We start from the raw sequence: 22689 nt of genomic DNA on the forward strand, positions 1-22689 counted from the left end.
TTAAAAACAGAATGTGGCCCTTCTGCTCGTTCTTGTGAACTGCAATGCCTTATGCTGACTTTGGTGGAAATATGCTAAGGAATGTTCAACACTGAACTGCGCTAGGCAATACTTCATTTTGAGATGAAGTTGGTACTCAGCAGGCAGTGGTAGAACTGTGCTCTGCAGGAGCTTCCTGAAAGATGCTCAAGGAATTTGTTGATTGCATTTAATCACATATACATAAAGCATTCAGCATTTAGACAAGGCTTTGCTGGGGAAATCCTTCTCTTCCAAGGTGGAGGAACTAGGAGCCAGGAATTGGATTTGATAGCCCGTCCAACTTGGGATATTCCCTGATTCTATAATTCTGTGCTGCTGGCATGAAACCAAAGGTTGACTCCTGATAGTTGCAGCTCAGGGGCAGTTCATGGAGGAGACAACAATGGCCAGGGAGAAACTGGCTTGGGGGACTTAGAAAGAACACGGTGTGAACACTGTCCTGCACACCATAGGACTTCAGGCAGTAGAATACCTTGCTAGCCATGCTGAAACTTACACACACTCTGGAATAGCAATCAAAACGAGAAGTTTTTGCTTTACAGAATTCCATAGCTGAACTTTTGGCAGTACTACAGTGTTACAACTCCTGTGAAATTCTATCATGATACTGTGAATTGTTACTGACACTACACAGGAAAAATGACAGGTACCACAACAGTGCCTTTCTTTTCCTGTTATTAATCTTTGGACAAAGATGCACAAAGAGCTGTGCTCCAGTGTCTCCTCTCTACTGCCTATGTGACTTTTTGGTAGGACTTTCTCAGTCCTTTGGAAACAGTGCTCTCTCTCCTCTAGGTAAATGTTGGTCTGTTTTTCATTTAAACATTAATTTGGCCTTCCACATTATAGTCCGTAATATCACCACTCTCTGTGAGGATTAGAGTGATTAGGAGCTTCAGAATTCACTTTAATCAATCCGTTCAATAGATTTGCAGTCTACCCTCTCCCATGCAGCAGCCAGAGTCTTTCGACATGCTAACAAAATTGAAATTAGTTCCTTCATCTTAAACAAGGATAATTAATCTTCAAACACTGTTTATCTTAGCCTCCAAATCCCCAGAATTCAGAGCCAAATTAATTTAAAGTCTAAATCTGCTTTAACTAGTAATTGGTTAATCACCGGGCTCGATGTGTAATTATATTCTTTGTTCACACTCCTCACAGGCTTGAAAAGACCATCTAATTCCTATGTTGCCTGCATTCCTATAATTAAACCATGTGACACGCAATGCTGAATGTATAGTGAACAAATTATTTCCTGGAATAATTTCCCTGAGATTGTTTCCTAGAGATGAATTTGTTCTTTTTTTAAAAAAGCTTTCATATAATTTTGTGGTTATTTTGGATTTCTGTGACTCATCTAAAGAATGTGCAATGAATTTTCAGCTTTGAATCTTTTCTCTCTGACTGCCACTGGAGAAATCTACATTGTGTTTTTATTTCCCTCACTTCCACTTGAAATAGCTTTGATAGTTAAGGGATCCTTGCTCCCTCTGAATAATGACAGGATGTGGCAAATTCAAAATATTGTCATTCTTATTATCTTTCAGAATAGACCAGCCACAAAACCTATTAGCTGGCATTACTCTTGTGGACAGGAATTATTGTTGCTATTAGGAATAGTAGGTCTGAAAATAAATCGGAGAAGGAAATTGTGGTCTTTTTAACAGAGAGTTGTGGATCTTCTTTACTTAGTGGATATTGTCATAATCCAATTGTGGTCAGTGGTCCAGTCAATGGTTTTTGTATTTCCCTTCACAGAATTCCCTATTTCCATCGTCTTCGTGCGTGCTTATATACCAGAATGTATTAATATCCTCTCTTCTTCAATAGTGATTCCTTGTTGAAACCTATTAAATCCTGAGACCTGTTTAACTCTATGCATACCTACATATTTCATCTCTCCTTGTTAATGCAATGTAAATTACAGCTTCAGGAAATGAGTTAAAAACTCCTTATGGTTAATGAGTTGAAGAAGAGTGTGTCTGCCAATATCTTATTGATATGAGCTCTTAGATGTTAGGGAAATGTCAGGTTTGAATGCGAGCCCAAAGCTCTCTGGATTCATGTGGACCAACATTGCTGTTTTGCAATGCCCTGGTAAATGGAATATCTGGGTGACATGCACCACATTTACTGCTTGCTGACACTCTTTCTGGTCACCTACCTGGGACCAAAAAAGCCAACAAACAAACAAACAAAACAACCCCAGAAAAAATGAATAGGAGAGAAGAATGACATCATCATCCAGCCAGATGTGGTGGTGAGGCGGAAGTGGAGTCTTCTCCCTTGTCACTGGACAGCTGCAGCTGGCACATTTGTCTATGAGCTCACAATGTGGGGCATGCAAGCTACCTGGGGCTCTGTGAGCTCCCCTACCACAGTGCCATAAGTGGAGCTGATGGATCAGCAAGATGTATCTTGGTGAAATTTCAAACACTACTCAGCATCAAATTGAGGAATAATTGCCACTACAGCAGTGAGGTGAGCTGCTACCTGGGGTTTCTCTTGTGAGTGCATTCTGCTGCCCAAAGCCATGTCTGGGGGGGCAGGGATGAGGTCTCCTGTCTCTGGCAGACAAAGCACAGGGACAGACATGCCAAAGGCACTATCAGAAAGAGCCCTTTCCTCCAGGAGACAGTGCTCTTTAAAATCTTACCTGAAAATATTTCCTAGAGTTAGACTTCCAAAGGCAATGTTAAGGCATGTCATGGATCAAGAAAGCAATGGCAGCATTTAGATCATCCACTGCTCAGTAGTAAATTGTTCCTGAATGCTAGTCCATGTTACAGTACAGATTTCACTTGTCTTCACTGAGGATCATAATGGTCAGTGGATTCCTCAGCTCACCTACAAAGGTGACAGTTCTGCCCCAGCACTGATCCTGAATCAAGCCTCTTGACAACACTTCCCTGGGCTTGCAAACAGCCAGTCCTCCCATCTTCCCTCCCTGCTACATCACAGTTAGGAGCTGAGTTACGGGCAGAGAAGCCAGAACTGGCTGTGACTCCTTCCAGCCAAAGGAAGCAGCAAGCAATATCCAGAAGTCCCACAGTACTCCTTTCTGGGCATGCGGCTGAGCCCATCTCAGGCTCCCTTTGAAATGCCTTCACACTACAATAGTGGGATTGCAGGATCATTAAGCATGGTAGTAATGAGAGTTAGATGAATGTCAGTACCTATATTTGGCTAGAAAGCTCAGTGTGTAAAGACTGCTGCAAGAAATCTTTCTCATGCTGAGCATAGGACAGAATTTTTGCTGATGTTTATAGCATACAAAAATACAGCATGGAAATCAGAGTATGTTCAGAAAGTGCTGTGGCCCCTTCTACCCTTTGGGAGCTCAAAACTCAGAGCTGAACCTCAGTGAGGATCACAGGACACATGTGGCCCATGCCCTGGGCTGTGAAGCATTGCTACACTTGAGCCTCAGCATGAAAACACATGCGTCAGCCTCCCCCTCCTGTACCACCAAGATCAGCACTGACTTTGGGATAATGGAGCTGTAAAACTGTGTTTCCTTTTATTTAATTGCCAGCTTTTGAGCCTCTATGAGTCATATTTTCAAGCTTTTAGTAAACACGGGAATAAAAAGCATTCTTGACGTGTTCTTAAAAAGGGCAAAACAAAGCAAAACCCAAATAAGAAATGCACTTTTCCTGTAATTTCCTGCTTTTGATGGAGAGAGTTGATGAACATAAAACATAGGAAGATGTGATAAGATTCTTGAGGCTGGGGATTTTGGAAAAATGATGCTTGATCTGGTGTTTGTGATCTGTACCATTCAATCCATTAGAACAGTAAAAGAAAAAAACTATTTCAAAATTTCTTCCTTTTCTTTCTTTCCTCTTTTTTTTTTTTTTTTTTTTTTTATTTTGGTAGAGTGAGAATTGAATGAGTTATAAAATTTACATTATGTATCAACATCATTGTTTGAAAGGTCTTGAAAGGTCATAGATCACGTCAGTGGAAACCTTTCATTCTGGCATAGTGATTTCCTAAGTCTTTCTGTAATTATTTTACATTTGAACAGAAGAAAAAGGAGACATATTTAACTTAGTATTTGTAAAGAAGTGCTTCTCTCTTCTTTTTGTACTGATAGAAAACTGTTTTGAGTTTAAGAACCTTCTCACCTTGAAAAATTATTTCCAGAACTCCTGCAATGATGGACTTCCATGAGACCTGGGATTTCATTGTCCAGTTTTCACCGTACCCCTTCACAAACAACTGTGGAATAACTAAAGAAGAGTCTTCTTTCCATTTAAAAAGGGCAAAACAAAGCAAAACCCAAATAAGAAATGCACTTTTCCTGTAATATCCTGCTTTTGATGGAGAGAGTTGATGAACATAAAACATAGGAAGATGTGATAAGATTCTTGAGGCTGGGGATTTTGGAAAAATGATGCTTGATCTGGTGTTTGTGATCTGTACCATTCAATCCATTAGAACAGTAAAAGAAAACAACATGCAACAACCAGACACTGTGGAGCTTTATATTTTAATTTGTTACCCAGAATGGCTAAAAGAACAGACGTGCCTTCCTGTTGCTTACAGGATTGCTTACAGGATTGCTTACAGGATGCTCAGATATTCCTGGCGTGTACAGGAGGCTACATGTCATAGCTGGGCATGCTTCAGGGAATTAATTGTGCATTCATGCAGTTATCAGAGGAAGGAGAGCTGACAATGCACTGATGTAGAAGAAGTCTCTGGTAAGGGACAGGGCAACAGAGACCTGCCAGTGCATTGCTGCTCTAGTGGATGCCAAGGCCCCTTGCTCTTCCTTGCTGTGACATACTCAATAGTTAAAATTCTTCTTATCAGTACAGAAAATCAAGTTACCCAGAATTTTCTGAAGTCCCAATTCTTTCTTACCAACATAGCCTTTGCTTTAAAACTCTCAGGAATGTGCTGTCTCTCCAAGGCTTCCTGCATTGCCTGGCTATTTCTGACCTGGATATTCCTCTGTCCATCTAAACAGCTGGGAAGCTACAAGCGCTCAGCACAGGTGGTATGGTGGCTTTAGTCAAGTTTTACTTTCTCAGGGTGTTGCTTCCTGTAATTGAGTAGCTCTCACTAATCAGAAATCACCCATCCTAACCCAAAACTCATGCAGGATCTTCTGCTTCAGTCAGTCTCCACATTCAGCTTGAAATCACCTTCTTTCATTACTTCGCTTCCTACTACATGGGAGCTCGCTTGGGAGGCAGAGACTCTGTGTGTGATCTCAGCACAATTTGTGCAAGCTCCTGTGCAGCTACTGCTTTTGGGAGCACTCTATGCTCTGTAGGTTTTGGTGCTGTCCTTGGAATAGCAGACACTGCAGAGCATGTACTACTGCTGTACAATGCTGCACACTGCACAATGCTGCTTACAGCAGGCAAACGACTTACTGGGAAATCTGGGCATAAAATAGCAAATTTCATGCTACAAAGGAATCACCACAAGTTTCTATTTTGACAGCTACAGAGCATCTCTAAGACAACATTCCTTGGACATTATTACATTTCTTGTGTGGCTGAAATCTCAGCATACAGGCTTTTGTGGGCCTCTCTGCAGAGATTCTCCACAGAAATGCAGAATCTCTGGGGTGTTTTTGCTGCTGCTTAATTATACAAACATCCTCTGCAAAGTGTATTTCTTTCCCTTGCAAGTTCATCCTCATCATAGGTCTATACTTGCAGATAGAAGAAAATACATTATCATGGTGATGACTGATAGCTGAAGAATTCTTGGGTTCAGAGTGTTCCCTAATGTCAGTCATTTTTCATCATCTTGAGTTGTCTGATAATGATGTCATTTCCATTGCTTAAATGTTGAAGCAACAGCCACATATCATGGAGTTAAAATGACTGTTTATAGGGCAGTTAAATTGTGTTGTTATCAATTAAGGGCAGTGTTTGTTTTGCTTCTGGGGACAAACCAACAATTCGACTTTCCTAAAACTCATCAAATTGAATGAGAATGCCAAGAATACAGATCTGCACTGTAGTCATGTCTGGTAAAAAAGGGAGAGAATGAAAAAAAGGAAGCTATTTTTGTGTGAAGACGTGATGACCATCAGATAAAAATGACAAAGTTGTACTTGTCAGAAAATAAGTCACATTGCTGATCGGTGGATAACTTTGATGTAATATTCCACAATAATTTAACTGAGATTTCATGGCAAGATTAATGGTTGAGTTTTTTAAACATGCATGAAGAAGAGCTTTCTTCTAATATCCATCTGTCAGGCAATCCTTATCTGGGGCTTATGTTGATTGATTATGATTAGGATTGAACTAGAACATGACCTCTAAGTAAAAAAGAAAATTATGTAGATCTGAATGTGAACCATCAAGATTTTAGGTCTTTTCTAAACATTCCAAAACATTTTAGATCCTGATATGATTTTATATGCATGCAAACTCCATAAGCATACACATATGTGAAGTCTTAGCCCCATCAAGATGTGAAAAATCCCCAAGAAAAATTAAAAAAAACCCAGCCAAACAGATAGTAACTATTTTTTATATCATAAAGTACTGTGAAACTAGGTTTAATACATCATATGCAGCATACAGAACTCACATTGGAATTAGTTGTTTATGAGATACTGTGTGATCATAAGAAGTGCAGAGATTTTGAGTGAAAGCAGAGCAATTTCCTTTAAAAAGGAGAGCTAGTTTCTAATGTATGACACTGGATGAATTGTTATACATACTTTTGAATGAATGCTGACCATAAATCTCACCTTAGACACTTCATGAAATATTTGCAACATATTTCAAACTAGCTTAGCGGTGCCAATTCCTCTTTAGTGCTTACTGTCTACCTTCATTTTTGTGGTGGAGGAACGTGGGTGGTGCTGACCAGATACAATGCCCACCAGGCTGCAGCCAGCTGGAGATAGTTTTCTGCACAAGAACCTCCCTTCCTCAGCTAGACAGTGAAGAAAATACAACAGGGCTTTCCAGTTTTGCCTTCCGTTACTTGCCTGTACAATTTCAAGGAGTTACAGCACTGTTGGGTGTTTGATCTGATCAGCCACCAAAAACTTTGGAGTAGACAGGAGTATGTCTTGGAGATGCTAAGCTGAGGAGCACCTCATCCTGAGCAGGGTGATCAGCAAAAGGCGCAACTCATCATCAGATGCATGGCCCCACACAGCACAGCCATGTAACTGGCTGATGGTGGTGCTGCCTCCAGCTCACCACATGCCTGTAAGCTGCTTTGTCTGCAGTATGTGTGGGCCCCAGCTCCCGCCTGCCCCCTCCAGCCCTACATTTCCATTTACCCTTCTTCAGACCTATCACATCTGAGGGAGTTTAGATGTCCCACTCAGCATACTTGGTGCTGGAACTAACACTGCATTATTACATCAGTCCTGTAATTGAATATTGTACCCAGAGGAGAAAGATGTATGGGCAGAAAAAAATGGGACTGCTCTGCCTGTCTACGGGAGTGGTTTGGTAACCCAAGGCAAGGAGGAAAGGTGCTCTCCTTCACATGGGGTGAATTTTCTGGTGCCTCCAAGCCCCTGGGTAAGATCAGCTGGGTCATACATTGCAGATGCACTTCTGAAGGGTGGCAATGCCTTATCTGCCGGATTTGTTTCAAGAGCCTGTTGTGCAATGTTGCAAAAAGAACTAAAAAGAGATCTCAGCCCTTATATGGATGATATCCTCCCCCTAAAATACAGGCTGGGAGGGCAATCTAAGTGGAACACGAGAGCTTTCAGTATGTGACACAGTTTGTATTTGGTTGTGCAGTAAGACCACTGCAACTATGTCCCATCCGGTGGCATGGAATAGGACAAGAAATAAACCCTTGGAGACTGCAAGGAGACTGATGGTGCTTCTTCCCCATCTTGCTTCATTCACCTGTGCTGAACTTGGTGGCACAAGGCAAACATTTTACAAGCAGATGTCAACCTTAAAGAAAGACTATGCATTCCCTGAAACTCCACTCTGTTCCCCTCACCTTTTTGAGTGTGCAGAAAGGAGAGGGAAATAGAGAAGCAACAAGATATTTCTCTGCTTTTCCCCATGAAGAAAGCACAAGACTAAAGAAATCAGATTTCTCTGTGACACTTAAAAATTTTGTTTTTCTTCTCAGGCGCAGGGTATTTTGGGACACACAGTTTCTTTCCTTCCCATAACAAAGGCTGAACTTCTTTAAAGATGACATTTGAAAAATACTTAGTCAGCCCAACAACATTTTTAATTTCTCCTGCACCTCATTCAGGTTTCTCATTTGCATCCTGGCATTATTTGGGCTAACTATGAAAGTGAGTATAACACTGGACTTCAGGATTGGTACTTTTGAATTAGAGGCTGAATGAGAAGCACGCAGGTGGGAGATGCTGCAAAGAGTTCCGTTTTCAAAATGGAGTGAAGACATAGTGAAGGTGGAGCACTGATACTTCCTTGTGGGGTTGGAGTTGGATGCATGTGTTCAGGCTGGGTTACTGATGTGTGGGACACAGGTAAAGGTGGCACAAGCCAGACTGGAGTGACTGAGAATTGTAAATTATAAGGACTATAAGTTGCTGCCATTCAATCTCAGTGTTTTTGTGAGTTGTATTTTAGGCTTTTGGAACTGTGTGAAAACAGCAGGCATAAAAAATTAAGTAAAGTAAAACCATTGAAAGTAAAATGGAAATCTGCTTCTTGTGTTTTTTGTTTGATTGTTTAGTTAAATATCCAGAGACCAGAGTCACATTATGTCTGTGATCTGGAAAAAACATGAAAATAATAGTTAGCATAATAATAGCATATAGTTCTGTACAGCAGTACCTCCAGGTTAATTTGAAATTTGGTGGATGATGTTATTATAACATGGGGTTTCATGTGTTTTAATGACAAGGGAAAGCATGATAGAGTGGATTCATATCAAAGTCTATTATAAGAGAGAGTCTTACAACAAGGGCAGAATGTATTATGTCATATTCAAAATGTCATCTCAGTCACAGACAAGACTGATAAGGAAAAATGATTAGATGCAGAGATTTGATTTATCTTTCTTTTCCAGTTTGGAGACTTCTGACAATCTCCCTTTAGGTTGCAATGCATGGGCCACTAAAACCCAACTTTCCAGCTACAACACAAAGGAGACAAGCCTCCATCTGTATCATTTTCCTTTCATTTCTTTACCCATCTGCTGGGAATCAGTAAAACTTTGCTAGTCAAGCAGAATCTTTATGTTCTCTTTTCTTGCAGTAGAAGTTGAGAAATATCCCTGTCCAAAAACCTACCATATTTCTTTCCATAGTTCAGCCTGAGTGCAGAAGCAAACCTTCTTTCCCTTGGAGATTCAGTTTTTGTAGGGACTTTTGTACCCTTCAGGCTGGATTCTTTTAGATGACCTTGACTCCATCTGCACCAACAACCCTAATTCTAAAGATGACTGAACCCATCTGGTCCTGAACAAATACACTCAAATTTATTTTTTAGCGACTGATAATTTTAGGTGGGGAAAAAAATCAAGCTGCAATAATTTGATTTCAAGCTTTTGCCTGTGCTAATGAACTTGTAGCATGGAAAATGCTTACATCTAGCTCCTGCCCAGCTTCTTACATTTACCTCACATCTCTTGTGCAACTTCACTAACTGCAGGTTATCACCAGAGATATGCTGTCCCATAATTCAAAGTACAAGTACACCAACAGAGTTTTAGAGCCATAAAGAAGGGCCTTCTATTCATCACTCATCAACGTCTTCCTGCTGCTCAGAGACTAAACATGCACAAAAACTGTAGGAGGTTTTTATGTTCCCGTTAGTGATTACTGTACAGAAAAAGAAAATTCTGACGTGAATTGTGCAGGCTGTCATACTTATACTCAGAAATATGACATGATTCTGACAGTCCTCCTCTGAGTTAAATTCAAACATCTACAGCCTTGCAGTTTAGAAGTTGAAATCGCAACAGCAGCTCAGGGAATGAACAGGTAGACCCAAGTGTTGCCATCAACACTTCTGCACAGCACAGATGCAGTACATTCCAATATTCCTGCTTTTTGCCATCCATGCACTTGGTTAAATGTCTGATACTTGCAAATCTGAGCAGGAACTTTTATGTCTGGTTATATTCTTCTGACTTTTTTTTTGTTTGTTTATTTTCTGAACTATGCATTTCTTCAAGTATTGCATGTCTTTCTTCTTGATCATTTTGCTCATTTGGTCTGCCTTTCATAACAGCCCCATAAATATGCAGATTTTCTAGAATTTCAGAGGGCAAGCCACCCTGGCATGGAGGCTGATTCTCACTGCTTTGTAGTGCAGTGCATCACAGAGCTGTGTGAAGGCACAGCAGGCTCCAGCTCGTCAGCAAAAGCCAGAGCGCCGCGGCCAGTGGGTTGTTTAAGGCTCCATGCCTCCACTACAGCTTTGCACATGTGCTACATTCAGAATTCTCAGGTCTGGCTGCATACCACTGCAGCTCTCTATCTCCTTTCCAGGAACACACCAGGCAACAGGAGCATGTTGGCTGGGTGGCAGCCATGTACAGCTTGGAGCAGTAACGGCTCAGACTCCTGTCTGGTGGCCAAGAGGGAGGAGACTTGGCAAATACTCTCTGTGCCCCGTCACTACCTTGGAATCACTGCTCCACCGGTGTCCCAGAATTCAGACTTCTGGCATCTGCACAAACACCTTGTCTCCTGTGCCCACCACAAAGGCAGCTTCGTGGGGAAGGTTATCATGCTTTCTGTCATTATCATAGGTACATGGAGTTCAGTGGATCTGGTGTCACAGTACAGGAAGCTTTTCCAGTACATGGTCTTAAAAAATGCATAGAGGGATACTGCACAGAGTGTGTCTTTTTCCTTACGAGCAGAGATCTTAGTTCGAGTTGTGCAGGGAGGTGTAAGAAATCTCATTAGAATTTGTGAAAATGTTTCCAGTACTGCCTTTTTAGCTATGAAGGGTTTAGGTATTGGTCACTGTATTTTGCTGGGTTTGAGAATTTAAAAGAAAGTTAACTTTTTGTTTTCTTTCCTTTACTGTAATGAATTCAAAGCCAGTGAGATGCTGAGTTTGTGATTGAATACTTTTTGAAACCTGCCTCTAAAAACAGAGTTTAAAATGTTTTGCTTTCACAAGGTGAACAACAATATCGGTGAAGCCATGAAGCCATCCATGCCAGGCAGTTAGCATAAGAACAGCAATTTCATTTCCAATTTGTATGTGCTGGTTGCTTACATTTAAAACAAGCTGGTGCTTATCTCCTCTCATCTGCCACCTCTGAATATCTGTCTCTTTCTTATCTTGACACTCCCTGGTTAACCCTCGCCATCCTGAAAATCCCCCCTAGCTTTGACAGGAAGTTGAAGTTCCCATCTTGTGTCAGCCACGTGCAACCAGCCACCATTTTGAATAAATCTGCCCATGTCTTGCTGAATAGAAGGAATTTTTTTCTCTGCATTTCTATGAAGAGTGATTATTCTACAGTGAATGAAACATTCGTGTAATACCCTATATTTTAGCAATTAATTTTGAAAAGTAAAGTGTGTGGTGAAATGATATAGCAAATTATAATTTTGGTGTTTTTATCAATGTGAAATGCAGAAAAAACTTCTGACATGTCTTCTGGCCTGTGAACAGCAAAGAGTGTGGCAGGGCTGCAAGATCAGCAGCTCTGTCATGGATTTTTTAAATCTTTTCTTCTTCTCAATTTCTATCTAAAGTTGCATGTGATTTTTTTTAAGACGTGCCAAAGTTAATTGGTGTAAGTCCTCCTGCCCAGTCTGACATCCAAGTGAGACAGTCTATTTTTAAACAACCAGCGCATTGAGGTGCTATTTTGAGCACCTAGATACCAGTTGGGCTGAGTTTTCAGGACGTGCAATTTTCTACATTTAGTTTACTGGTTACCAGCCAGCCCAGGTTGATACAGACTGACATTTTTGTCTGGTGTCCTGTGACAGTTTATGTACACACAGCAGCTGATCTTAAGTGGGTATCTGTATCAAGGCAGTCAATCAATATTGATAATAGCGGTAGTTTTACCACTAGTCCTCGAAGCAGAGAACACAACACTCAGGGAATGCACTGACTATTGTGCCCTTACCTTTTAAATGCACAGCATGGCTCAAAAAATGGGCCATGAAGGTGACCTGAGTTTAGCGTTTGATGTCAAAGCAGACACTTGAAATTTCTGGGGTGGCCACCAGTCCCTGGTGCTGCTTGTGGTCTGGTGACCTTCCCTGTAGCAGAGCCAGACAGAAAGTGTGGCTCTGCTGCCACCATGGAGGTGACTGAGGTCACTCATTAAAAGAGGCAGTGATATTTATAAGGAAGTAAAGTTAAAAAAGTTTCATGTACCTGAAGTACCAGAGTGCAGACAAGCAATGACATCTGAGGGAAGATACGTATGACCATATGAAATAACCATGTATTTCAAAACCCAGTACTCATTATAGATACAGACAGGGAAGTTAAAACAATTAAATGTTGAGACTACTTCAGTAATACTTATGTGATTAAAAATACAGCCACTGCTATGCAAGACACCAGCTAGGAGGAAAAGATGTTTTTTGAGACAAAGACTACTGATGACATATGACGTTGGAAAAAATTATTAAAGAAGAATCAAGTGCAGGAGTTGGTGTAGATAAAGGAAACCCTCCACACAGGCAAAAACTTGTTACTGTAAAAACGATCATGGAAGACCTCAGGCAAATGCAGAGGAGGACAATTACTTCAGAGTTAATAGGTGGTGTCTGAAACTATATGATATATGCTGTCTAGCAGTATTTCTTGCTCTAGCTTAGGAGAAATTCAGGATTCACTAATAAGATAGAGATTGTTGTAAATGTCCATAAGTCTAAAATGAAAAGCTGTAAGTTAGAGGGACTGCTAGGTGTTAATAGTCATAGAATCATAGAACCATAGAATTGGTCAGGCTGGAAAAGACCTCAAAGATCACCGTGTCCAACCACAACCTAACCATACTGCTCTAACTCTAACAGCCCTCTGCTAAATCATGCCCCTGAGCACCACATCCAAACGGTTTTTAAACACATCCAGGGATGGTGACTCAACCATCTCCCTGGGGAGCCTATTCCAGTGCTTAACAACCTTTCTGTAAAGAAGTTTTTCGTGATCTCCAGCCTAAACTTACCCTGGCACAACTTGAGGCCTTTTCCTTTGTTTGTCACCTGTCACCAATGAGAAAAGAACAGCCCCACGCTCTCTGCAATCACCTTTCAGATACTGGAAGAGAGCAATAAGGTCTCCCTTCAGCTTCCTTTTCCCCAGACTAAACAGCCCCGGTTCCTTCAGTCTCGCCTCATAGGGCATATTCTTCAAGCCCTTCAGAAGCCTTGCTGCCCTTCTTTGGAACTGCTTTAGCACCTCAATGTCCCTTCTGTATTAAGATGCCCAAAACTGTAAAACACAGTACTAAAAGAAATATTCTCGTTTTCTGACAGACTGCAGCTATCTTGCTTCAGTTCTCAATGGAACTTAAAAAACTAACTTTTGAATGTGATGTAAGATTTTTAAAAGGTTCCTTAAAATAATCAGATGAATGATACTATCTGCAGCATGACTTTACCTTACACATTGCAAAAAATATTTGCCTAAAAACACCTACAAATACAATAATACAAGGAGGGAATAAACACATCAAAGTAATTTGTAAATCCAATAGATTCATTTAAATGTCTTTCAAACAGACATATTTTTAAATGCACAATAGAAGTGTCTTCCTTATTAACATAATATCCCTGTCCTGTACAGATTGTGCTCATCAGGGCTTGAATTTAGCAGTGAAGTGAATAGGAGGAGGAGAAGGGAAATTCCTGCATGTGTTACAAAGCATGCAGGCAAGTTATTTTGAGAAACAACCTCATACATTCTTGACATATGGCAAAAAATCTTAAAAAGTTGTTTAACTTTTTAAACTTTGAAAACATTACAGCTTAATTTTCTAATTTTACTATCTCATGTGATTTGTTCAGAGGGAACATTTCTCTTCCAGGCAGACTTAGTAAAGAAAATGTTCTTGCATCTTCATGGGAATGTGCAATATTAATTCTGGCTTATTAAATTGTTCCAGAGAAGAGTTTCATAGCATCACAGAAATGTGAAATGTCAATCTTCTATATATTGTATCACATCCTCCTGCTAATGCCTAACGATGCCCAGTGTTATGTGCAGACTGTGTTGTAACCCATTTTTATCTGACCTAAGGGACAAAGTTTGCTATAGTATCAACTGAATATTTTTTTCAAGTGTTCATTCTCTACTTTCTTCTGCTTTATGATCTTGAATATAAAGTTACTGCTCCTGGATGAAATCCTGTGCCCAAATCACCTCTCTTCTATGTCATGTTACGAACACACATTTAATGTAAAATTTTTCCCATCTTTAGAAATCAGTACACTTGATCTGACAAAAAAAGAAAAAAAAAAAGCAAAAAAGAAAAAAAAAAAGCAAATTCATCTGGAAAATAAAATTAAATTTCATTCTATATACTGAGTGAAGCATGGGGGAAAATGCAGGTGCTTTCCACAGGGACAGCAGAGTACAGCTGGCCGGAGCTGAGGCTAAGGCACCACCAGCCTTCTCCTGTAGGACAAGAAGATGAATTTTCACTTCCTGTTGACTTTTAAACATTCAGATAGATCACAAAAATGATTATATGTTTAATTTCAAATTCACGTTTTGTACAGAAGAAACTATTTTCTTCGATGTTAATTTCTGTGGAAACAAATATAAATGTACTTTGAGACAAGCAAGATTCAGTTTCTTGTCTTTCTCAATGAATGAAAAAACTGTGATTGTCCTGTTCGCACTCTAAGATATTTAGGGACTTGGTTTCCCAAGCATGGTGTCCCAATCTGTGATCATTCTTTCTTTATTCAATACTTCACTGCCTGTGGCTGATAAAAGATGAGGCAGAAATTCTGCGGGTCAAACCCAAGATCCCTAATATTCTAATAAAATAAACAAGGCTTTCAAAAATTTTAATTTTGAAAAAACTTCAGTTTTTAGATTGAAAAAATTCAATCTAAAATGTTGCAGTCTGAAAAGGTGTAATTAATGTGTCAATGAGTTGGAAGAGTTTCTCTGGCAGTTTTGTTTGACATTGATTGAATAATACACATCTTGGGACATAAAAAAATTATTTTACTAATTAATAAAAACAGTAACTAAGCTGACGCAGTTCAGAGCTTCTCAATGTATTGCTCTCTTGTCTGAGTAAATGAAGTATTTGGAGCCTGAGATACAATGAACAAAGCTTCATTTTCTGAAGGGGTGAATTTGTCGCAGACTGACAGTGGGAAGGAGGAACGTGCACGGTTAGCCTGTCCCCATCCTGGATGCATACCAGCATTCCTGCAGATTTCAAAGACAACAGGTTCCTGATTTATTTCTGTGTTGTTAAAAATAATGAAAAATAATGAAAATGCATCCCTATTTAAGGACCACTTGCCTTGGTCAGATCTTTTTAAATACTAACAGCAGTTGGGAATATGTGGCTAATGCTCTGAGAACGAACTCAGCTGAAAACTTAAAGGCCTGTATATGAATTGTATAGATGCGTATGTATTTGGAAAGGGAGCTTTGGGGCAAAGCTTTTAGTCTGTGCTGGGGCCACCCATGAAGATGTAGAAGGCTGCCCAATGTCAATTTGCTGCTAGCGCTTTGTATTCCCTGCTTGCAGCAGAGAGGGGATGCTGTGAATTGGGACTGGGAAAAGGGATGATTCTGCCCTTCTCATGCTGGAGCTTCTCCTCTGGAAGACGAAGAGAAAAGAGGAGCACTTCTGCTATCCTTGTGCTGCTTTAAAAACATAATTCAGCTCTCCAAATGCCAAACAGCAAGGGAATGATTTTAGCAAAAATTGGTGAATTCTGAGGCCATTATCATTTGCTGTGGAGACTGCTATGAGATCATCAGAAATGCTGAGTGTTGTGTCTGGAGATCTGGGCTGCAGGGGACAAAAAAATAACTGATCTTATTGGAAAATCTAATAGAGGAGTAGTATGTGGGAGGGGAAGAGAGAAGAGATGAAGAACCTAAGGATATTATTTTGTCATTTTAATCTCTTCTTTATTTTATTTCTTTTTTAATGCCTAGGAGCCTCCCTGTCTATGCTCTGCCGAAAGACACAACATGCCCTCCCTAGATGTTTGATTTGGGGAGGGACAAGGAAAAGAGAGAACACCGATTTCCTTGAACCATATTGCCTTCTAGTCATAAGAAACTCAACATCAATATTAAAACAGACACTGCATTCCTTCTGACTGATTGCAGGAGCACAAAAACACTGTCTGGGCCTCTGGAAAGCCACCCAGCAGCCACAGACTGACTTTGGTCTCCTCTGTACATGTAACCTTTGTGCCCTTTGCAAGGGCATATACTGGATGAAAGACACCTAGGCTATTAGTGTGGTATGTAAGTGGCTGTTCCAGGGAGCTGCATATACTAGAGTGAGTTTTTGCAGTATTTACACTGGATTTCCAAGTGAGAAAGTCCTTTTGTTCAAATAGTCCTTTTGTGCAAATAGTCGAGGCACCATGTTTTGCTGCTTTTCAAGTTGTAACATTGGGGTATTGTATTGGGGTGCAGAAATAAAGAATATGAACAATAAAAATATGGATACAAAACTAACACAGCTGGAAAGAAAGCCTACCAGGGGAGATGCCCTACTAGACCTGCTGTTTATGAACAGAGAAGGACTGATGGGAGATATGGTGGATGGAAGCTGTCTTGGACAGAATGACCACAAAATGATAGAGTTTTCAATTCTTGTGATTCAAGACTACTACCTTGGACCTTGGAGAGTATACTTTGGTCTGCCTTGGACACTGATTGGGAGAGTCCCTTGGAAGACCTCATTGAAGGGCAAGGGGGTCCAGGAAGGCTGGATATTCCTCAAGATGAAAATCTCAAAGGCACATGAGCAGGCCATTCTTGCATGCTGTGAGATGAGCCAATGTGGAAGATCAGCCTGGCTGAACAGGCAGCTTTTGCTCAGAGTCTGAGAAAAAAATACAGAGTTCCCCACTATTGAAAGAAGGGGTAGGCAACTCAAAAATAGCACAAGTATGCTGCTAAGATATCCAGAAAGAAAATAAGAGAGGCAGAACCCAGCTAAAATTTACTCTGGCCACCACTGTATAAGATAAAATTTTTAGAGGGCCAAGGAGAATCTCCATCTTCTATTGAATGCAACAGGGAATATTGGCATCAAGGGTAAGAAAAAGGCTGAGGTAGTCAATGTCTTCTTTCCTCTTGTCTTTAAGTCAGATCAGTTATCCCAAGAGTACTTAGGTCCCTCAGGTGAAGAACAAGGACTAGATGACTGGGCCCAGAGAGTGTTGGTGAATTAAATCCAGCTGATGACCAGTCTCCAGTGGTGTTCCCTAGAGGTCGGTGTTGGGGCCAGTCCTGTTTAACATCATTATTGCTGATCTGCATGAGGAGACTGAGTGTACTCTCAGTATGTTTGCAGATGACACCAAGTTGGGAGGAAGCGTTCACATGCTTGAGAGCAAGAGGGACCTGAATAGGCTGGATTGACGGGCTGAGGCCAACTGTACAAGCTTCAACAGGACCAAATGCCAGGTCCTGAACTTCAGCCATAACAACCGTAAGCAATGCTACCGGCTTAGGGCAGAGTGCATAGAAAGCTATATGAAGGAAAAGGATCTGGGGGTGTTAGCTGACATCTGGCTAAACATGAATATAAATAAGGGGATGAGTGGCAGGTTGATTATACCACCTTGCCATGAACCTGCAGTGATAAGCATTATGTGCTTACCATGGTGGAGGCAACCACTGGGTTGCCAGAAACACATGCAGCACCCCATGCTACTACCCAAAACATCATATTAAGTTTGAAGAAACAAGTCTTATGATGACATTGCACTCCAGAAAAAATTGAGTCAGATAATGGGACTCATTTCAAAAATTCTTTTATAAATACTTTGGCTAAAGATCATGGCATTGAATGGATTTATCAAATTTCCTTTCATGCAGCTTCTGGTAAAATTGAATGACATAACGGATTGTAAAAAAATATGTTGAAAATAATGGGTGGCAGAACATTTAAGCACTGGGAGAGGCATTTGGCAGACGACATTTGATTGGTCAATACTTGAGGATCTATCAGTCGTGATGGTCCTGCCCAATCCAGCTCCCTGCATACTGTAGAGGGAGATAAGGTTCCCATCAAACATGTTAAGAGCATGTTGGGAAAAGCGGTTTGGGTCTTACCAGCTTCTGGAAAGGGCAAATCTCTCCATGGCACTGTTTTTGCTGAGGGACCTGGGTCCACCTGGTACATAATGCAGAAAAATGAGGATGTTCAATGTGTATCACAGGGGAATTTGATGCTGGGGAAGTGCAGTCAGTAATTCCATGTATGTATATGTGTATATATATGTGTGTGTATGTTAATGCAAGTTAATTATTGTTCGTTTGTATATATATATATATATTAAGCATGACGTAGTGATGTAGAATAAGGGGTGGAATGTCAACGGTATTATGACTTTTGTTATTGTTATTCCATCATAACATCATGTAGTGCTCTGGGAGTTAAAACATTAATGCTCTAGTTCTGGGGACTGTTGGTAGTTCCAGGCATACCTGTCTCAGAAGAGAACAACTACATATCCCAGAGGACTTTTTACTGTTCTGTTTCCTCTTTCCACTTGCAGGTCACCAGACATCCTGTTTCCTTTTCTGCTCATCTCTGCAGTGTGTGTGCTTCCTAGCTGTCTCTCCTTCAGCATTAGAGTAAGGCCTTCGGCTTTTGGACAGTCTCTCATTTTATTTGATTTATTAGCCTCAATTCCAATTGTATTGTATTGTATTGTATTGTGTTATCTTGCATTCCAATATCATATTTAGTTAACTAACTTTCCTCCTCAGATCATTGCTGCTGTTCTGTTTTTAGACCCATCTCCCTGTACTTTCCCTTTATCCTCCTTCCCTTTTCCAGAGGTGTGGGTCCATGGGTCCCCCTACCCCATTAGTCATGGAACCAGGCTGAACCTGCTTCTATAAACCATTGACAAGAGGATGACGAGAAGAGTTCCAGCCCCTCCTGCCCTTCCATCCCATGGCAGCCAATGCTTGTCCCCAGTGTGCCTTTACACATTTTTTTATTTACTAATTATTTTATTTTATTTTATTTTATTGGTCTGCATAGTATTTTCCAGAGTTATAATCTTCAAACAACAACTATAAAGAAGCTGGTCTGGCCTTTCCCTGACTGGGGACCACATCTCAGGTAAACCTTTCTCAGCACATGTTTGGTGTTATACAGTCTTGTCCCGGACCGCATACCCCATGGAAGAAATGTTTCTACTAGGTACAGTAACTTGTCCCCGTTTCCTGGCATTAATGGAACATCTAAAACACAACAGTGGAGCAGATGATGCAGCTGAAAATCTGCTATGCTACACATGTTGGGGCAAGCTTGGCATTAACAACTTCGCATGTACTGGTTCTCTGGTTCAGAAGTGGCAGATTTCTTCACTTGTCAGTCTTTCCTAACGTAAGCTTTTTGCAACCCCACAATATCCACCTCCTTGTCACCCACACAATTCCTCTCATTCTCCATGCAAAGTGCAGTTTCTAGGCCTTTGTTTTCAACCTTTGTTTTTTGTTCTCCTTCAGTTCTAGGTCCATACAAGAGCTCTGGAAATGCAAGTTAAACAGGTGAAGGCTGAGATGAAATTAGATGTGATATGACACTTCTTTAATGAGCTCTTTTGGTGATAGGCAGACAATTTGACTGGATGTTCTTGTAGGTCTTTTCCAACCTTGGTGATTCAGTGATTCTTCAGTTCTATAAAACCATGTTTTGATGCAGCTCCTGTGGAGAACGCACCTCCTGGCAGTCTTGTACTAGTCTGGAAGCACAGGAGTGCCAACTTTGTCCCCACTGAAGATGCAGTAATGATACTGTGTAATGCCTTGCATTTTTAAGGGTTTCTAATGATACAAGAGACCTTACATCCCTTTTTCTCTACAAAGGAACATTGCAGAAAATAAGCTGCTTTCTGTTCTTTAAAAGATGAAGGCAGATGAGCTCCTGCTTCCTGGGAGTGGCACCAGAAGATAACTGGTGGCTGATCAAGAAATCTTTCCATGTTGTTTTTTCTCATGGCAGAGTTTTCTGCATCCTTCTGGAATGTGTGTAGGCCTGGGTTCTGAGCATAGAACACAGAACTCCCCAGCTGTAGAAGCTCCTGTTTAGTTAAAATGATGTCTGTGGACTTGTCCACAATCTAATAAAGGCTGAAATGGTTACTGTACCACCATAAGATACTACCCTGAAGTACTGTGCTCAGTGCCACGTATATTAATAAAGCTGAATACTTTCTTATGGTGTTGATGGTCTTCTGTATCCATTCTCTTGAAGCTCTAGCAGACAAGTAGGTGAAAGATCATGAAAATGTCCCTTGAACTTTCCATCCGCCCCGGCAGCCTGCCAGCAGCTGATGGGGCTGGGAAGACTGTGGGCAGCGGAGATGCAGCTTCTCACATGCCTGCCCTTGCCCTGCGGTATGCCGCAAGCCAGACCATGTCAACACCAGCTTGTAGCATGCCACAGCCATGAAGCAGCTGCATGGGATGCCTTTCACCCCAGCAGCAAACATGCCACATGCCATGCCCCTCACTCCCCGCCTACAGCAACGGTACCTCCTCTGCCATAGCCTTGAGTCTCACTAGCTGCATAAAGGCATACCTAGATAAAAGATTTGTTAATGAGGCACATGCTATATCAGTTCCTTATTGTGTTTTCCAATGTGTATTCAACCTGTGCAAGCCTACATTATGAATTTTCAAATAGTATTAAAACATTGCAGCAGTAATTTTAAAATGTACTGCGTTACATTATTACATTGCTTATTCTTCTTGCTCATGAGCCCAAACTAAAATTTAACTTGTAGGAGAAAAGTTGAGAGATATAAATACTCCAGTGCATAGTATCCAGAAGCCAGAAAGAAATACACATAAATCAGTTAGGGAGAGCAAACAGCAAACTGGTGTGAGCAGAGGAAAACAAGAGCATCAGAGACTGGACTTGGACTTTTGGTTCCAAATCTGGAACTGAAAATGTGGGGGGCATTCTGTGGATAGTGAGAAAGGAAAAGAGAGAGATTAAAAGGTGAAAAAGATATGCAGTCAAACAAAATGTAGGGTTTTTTTCACTACTGCTTTACACTCGTTCCATGAAATAGAAAATAAGTTTGACTCTGCAGATAATTCAGGGCACTTCTTTGATAAAAGGGCCTTACCAAGACAATTTTTTACCTCATAAGTAACTTTACACTGTCTATTTTAAAATGGACTTCTCTAAGAAGCATCTTGTCAAAGTTAGAGTCAAGGGGACAACTCACAATGAATAATTTATTCAGCATATTTTATCTTATTTTCTGCTCCCAGATTACCTAAGAGACAATTTTGATTTCTTTGACTATACTGGAGTTTACTCCCAAAAGGTTTTAAGGGTATTATTTTTAGACTGGATTCATGACTGAATCTGATACTTGTTATTTGATCTCCATTGGCCAGTTATTATTAGAGGCAGGCAAACTATTCACAGTTGAACTAGACACAACTTATTTTAAAAATGTAGTCTAATTTCTGTTTGAAAGTTATCTGAAGTCAGATTTATGTTTCACCTATGAGACATGCATGCAAAGAGATGTAACTGGTAAGGGTCTCCTAAGAAATGCAAAAGGAATATTTGACATTCACTTCTTATTTCAGAACAAGACACTGTGTCAGCTTCCTGATTAGATGGTAAATGTCACATATAGTCTGTTTACATTCATGCATTATCATCTAATATTCATAGAAATGTAATTAATTTACAATTCAAACAATAAACAGAAGGACACTTTTGGTACAAATACTCCTGCAAACATTTACCAAAGGCTGTTCATCAACGTCTTGTGAACATGTGCATAAATATGATTCATTTGGTTACAGACCACTTCCCTCTCTATTTCCTCCCTATGTGGAGTCTCAAATAGCACATCACTACAACACCCAACCTGGTGTTGGATGGCATTTTGATCAAGAAGTGTAGTCATTCTGCCTATAAGCAGTCTGTCCCCACCTGAGATATGATTGCTACACTTCTCAGAGAGGTTCTTCATACTCCTGACCTGCCTGTCAGGACGCTGGGAGAGATAGAGTTACCCTGAGACTGGAAGAAGTGATTGGCTCATTCTGAGATGGGGAAGCAGAGGAAAAAGTTTTCTGGCAGTGGTTCAGCAGACAGTTTCACTAATTACAAACACTTGCAAAGTAAGTTGTGATTTCAGGAGTGTGTTCGGGGGTCACATCTGCCAAATCGCCATGAAAACCAGTCACCACCATTGCTTGTAATGGAACAGTGTTTAGGGAGTGTTTGCACTACATCTTAAGTAGCAGAGAGATGGGATGGATAGTTGTAGCTGGCATGTCCCTCATCACTTCTTCCCTGGGCTTTTTAGGCAGCAGAATAAACAGGAATGTGCGCAACTAAACATATTTTCATATGTCCTACTTTCCCACTAGCAACCTCCTGGGGGGAGTTCATCATCCTCCCCCAGATGCCTTCTGCATAGTTTGCTCTGGAGGCAGAAAGGCAGAGAGGGGCTTAAAGGTGGCTTAAAGGAGATGCATGATAGGGGTCTGCTATCAGCTC

The 22689-nt window shown here is 40.7% G+C and overlaps 2 long non-coding RNA genes across 3 annotated transcripts; both read left to right on the forward strand.

The window, feature by feature from the left end:
- Positions 1 to 2070: 2070 nt before the first annotated feature.
- LOC116239915 (uncharacterized) lies at positions 2071 to 4357 on the forward strand. Its single transcript, XR_004169182.2, has 2 exons — positions 2071 to 2526; positions 4195 to 4357. It is a non-coding gene; the product is annotated as an uncharacterized LOC116239915 (long non-coding RNA).
- A 14143-nt stretch (positions 4358 to 18500) lies between these two features.
- Positions 18501 to 20380, forward strand: LOC116239925 (uncharacterized). Of its 2 annotated transcripts, XR_016461983.1 has the most exons (5): positions 18501 to 18776; positions 19192 to 19272; positions 19354 to 19539; positions 19662 to 19703; positions 19796 to 20380. It is a non-coding gene; the product is annotated as an uncharacterized LOC116239925 (long non-coding RNA). The 2 variants fall into 2 exon arrangements; XR_016461982.1 differs by having other exon boundaries at positions 19662 to 20380.
- Positions 20381 to 22689: the final 2309 nt, after the last annotated feature.

This window comes from Phasianus colchicus, chromosome Z, assembly GCF_987193195.1.
Source record: "Phasianus colchicus chromosome Z, bPhaCol1.hap1.1, whole genome shotgun sequence".
In the NCBI taxonomy this organism is placed as follows: domain Eukaryota; kingdom Metazoa; phylum Chordata; class Aves; order Galliformes; family Phasianidae; genus Phasianus; species Phasianus colchicus.